Raw genomic sequence first — 3,696 nt, 5'->3', positions numbered from 1 at the left:
ACTCGCTCTGGACTCTGCGCGCGCCTCAGGTGCGGCTCTGGCAGGCGGTGCCTCGCCCGAAGGGAGGGCGCGACCAACGTCGGCCTTGAGAGGGGAGGACAAGGGAAAGTAAACTACTGAGGCCCTTCTGGCAAAAATTGGAAGGCAGGTTTGGATTATGGGTGTTTGTTACTTTACACTTTCTCCTCCTGTATTATGAGGAAATTGAAAGGGGAAGGGGGAAAATTGAACCTCGCCTGCTTATCTAAACGCCTCCCCCCCTCCTATGAAAGTGGTTGAGCCTGAATCCCTAAGGGAATGTATTAAGCACCAGCCAATCGACTAGGGAAAGGGGGGGGGTGTAGGTAAAGTTTGTTCAGCCCGCTTCTCCCCCTTCCAGGAAAGTGAGCTCGCCCAGGTACTGCCCAGGAAAGCAGATAAGGGGCATTTTTTAAAAAAGTGCAAAAGGCGTTGACTGATTGGGTGGCCAAGCCAGGACGGTTGAGCCAAGATGCTATTCCATTGGGCAACAAGTAATTTTAAAAAGGGAATCATAGCTTAAATTGAGTAAGTTCAGAACTTTTTTGTTGTTGCAAACTAGGGTCACCAAAGGTCAACTAGTAGAGAAGAGCAAGAGTCCAGTAGCAGATCTGAAGAAGTGAGATCTGACGCTCAGGAAAGCTCATACCCTGCCTTCAAAATTTTGTTAGTTTTACAGGTGCTACTAGATTCTTGCTCTTTTCTACCGCTACAGACAAACACAGCTACCCAGTTAATTACAATATGTATTATAGCTAGCTTACTGACACTGTAATTTACAATACCCACCCACCCTTTTTCCACTCCTATCTGATGGAGGGAACTTTGACTCTCAAAAGAAATCTAGTTGGTCTTGAAGGTACTCCTGGACCCGAATTTCATTCTTCTACTACCCACCAACACAGCTACCCACCTGAAACTTACAACGACTTAACTACAGAGGCTGGTAGAAAAGTTGGCAAACCTAGGATGGTTTACAATATTTTGCCAGTGGCAAAATAGAGGGAGCAGTGGCTCTATGGGTGCCAGATCCCTTGGGGCCCAACCCAGGGAATAGAAGGAGCATGGGGAGGGGGGGAACTTACCTTGTGTGCGCGCTGTGGAGCACTTCTGTGTTATGCTGGGAATGATGTCGTTCCCAGCATAATGCAGAAGTGGAGGATCACGTGCATGGCCAATATGATAAAAATCGGCCCCCAAACTAGAAAGTTTTACGGAGCGTGCTGCAGGACTCCAAAGCCTGTTTCCTGCACCTCCTCCCACCACCACCAGCAGCAGCAGCCAGGTAAGCAGTGGCGGGGGTGGAGAATCCCCTGCCCCCAAACAGGGGAATGGGATCTCTAAGTGGCAGACCAATCCCTGCCATTGTTTGGCATGCAGATGGTCCCAGGTCCAGTTCCAGGAATTTCCAGTTAAAGGATCCAGCAGTAGGTGACAGAAAAGATCTCTGCCTGAGACCCTGGAGAGCCACTGCCAGTATGAGTAGACAATAATAATAACTGCGCTTATATACAACTCTTCAATTCAGATTAGTGCTCCACTCAGCGCCGTTGTTTGGCATGCAGAAGGTCCTAAGTTCAATTCCCGGCATCTCCAGTTACAAATATCAGGTAGTAGGCAATGGAAAAGACCTCTGCCTGAGACCCTGGAGAGACACCGCCAGTCTGAGTACTGGCCATGATGGGCCAAAGTGTCTGTCTCAGTATGAGGCAGTTTCATGTGTTTGCTGATGCTGAGCAATGCAGGTGTTCTGAGATCCACATCAGCCTTATCTTTTAGGATGAAATGTGTACATTTAAATTATTGTTCCAGATAATGACTCCTCAGTTTAGCGAAATTAGAGAGATTGCCAACTACTGCTGTTGCTCATTGTGTCTCTGTATTTTTTGACATCGTTTCATTTCACCTTGTACTTCCTGGTATTCCGTGACCCTGGTGCCATTTCCAGTTTCTTGTACTGGTGTGAGGTGGGATGGAAATGATTTTAACTTTGTCTTCTTTACACCACACAGTAACTTCTCAGTGTAAATAAGAAAGACAAGCCTCTGCTGGCAACTTCCCAGAAATAACTTACGTTCTTGCCACTCCTTAGAAAGTAAGAGCTGAAACTGGGAGAAAGGGAAGGGAAGAGACAGGAAGAAAAACAAACAGAGATGAAAGACAGAAGCGGATGTTTTTCTCACACATCCAAAACCAGTTTAAGAATCACGCCTACCATTTTTTTTATTTAAAAGCCTTTCATTTTTTAAAATTTTGCTTCTTTTGTGAAAGAAGTAGCTTCCAAAAATGCAAAAACATTTTCCCTGCCAGGATGTGCTGCTTCTGATCGAACTTCAAAGGGAAACTCCAGCGTGATAGTGCTGAATTAGAATTTATCACAAACTTTGATACCATCTCCCAAGGACTTAACCATGACTAGGGATTCCTCAGCCGTTATAGGCGTTAGCAAAATTAGAGAGATTGCCAAGGACTACTGTCGTGAATGGCCTCTATAATTTTCTTACTTGCATTTGAATTTCACATATTCCAGAGCTACAACTACATCTCTAGGCCAAGAAACATCAGCCTTTTTTAGCTCTAAAACAAAAAAGGAAAAGGCAGCCACTTACCGGAGGGTCCAGATAATACCATTATTTCTAAGTATATATTTTGTTTATTTTTATAATTATTTTTTGAATATATTTTAAAGGGCAATGTGCAAAAAGTGCTCAGTGAATGCAATAAATATTATAAATACAATGAATACAATAAATATAATAAATAGCCTGTAATACACAATATGAAACCCTTGGAAAGGGTAAGTATCTTACTATTAACAATGTACAATGTAAACTGTATATACACCGCTGGATAAAAAAAGAAAGCTGTAAGAATTAAAATTAGATACAATGATATACTTTGTGTCCAATCCAATAAATGGAAAAAGTTCCAAAACTGATTTCACAGGTAACTAGGTAAGTGACTTGTGTGAGGCCCCACCCCTCCCCCCGCCACCCCTCCCCGCTCGGCCGTGCCTCTGGGCGTTCGCTGGGTTGGTGGCAGGCAGTCCCCTCCGCCTCAGACTTGACGGGGACAGCCGTCGGTGCACTGGCCTCAGCCTCCACCCGTTGGCCAGAGCCTGCGTCTTGCCCTCTCTCTCTCTCTTACTCTGCGCGTGCTCTTCCGTTCCCCACTTCTCCTCCTCCTTCCCTGGTTGTGGGGTGAGTTGGGGGAGCTCGGCAGGAGGACGGGCTCCGCTGGGGCCGCAGGGGAGGGTGTGGCAGGGCCGGGCTGAGCCCAGTCCGGGGCAGGAGGGTCCTGCTCCGGACAACTTGTCTCCAGTTTTTGTTAATGAAGCTGCTGCTGCTTTTTCAGACACGGGATGTTATGCCGGGATTCTTCAAGAGGAATAATGGCTATTGATGGGCGGAGCCTAACGGGCATTGCCAGCATTAATATCCCGTTTCGTATCAAAACTTTATCAAAGGCTCGAAATTACCATGACAAGCAATACAGCATGTTGCCAAACAATTTACATCACCCAGTTGATGTGTTGACGACGGAGTCAAATATCAGCCTTTTTTATCTCTAAGGCTGCTATTTTACATATGCTATTCTTGGAAGTAAGCTCTATTGAACTCTATGACACTGATTTTTGAGTAAACAGGCATAGAGGTCAGGTTGCGCACTACTGACTAG

Source organism: Eublepharis macularius, chromosome 15 (genome assembly GCF_028583425.1).
Source record: "Eublepharis macularius isolate TG4126 chromosome 15, MPM_Emac_v1.0, whole genome shotgun sequence".
NCBI lineage: Eukaryota > Metazoa > Chordata > Lepidosauria > Squamata > Eublepharidae > Eublepharis > Eublepharis macularius.
Note: the sequence above shows the minus strand (reverse complement) of the source record.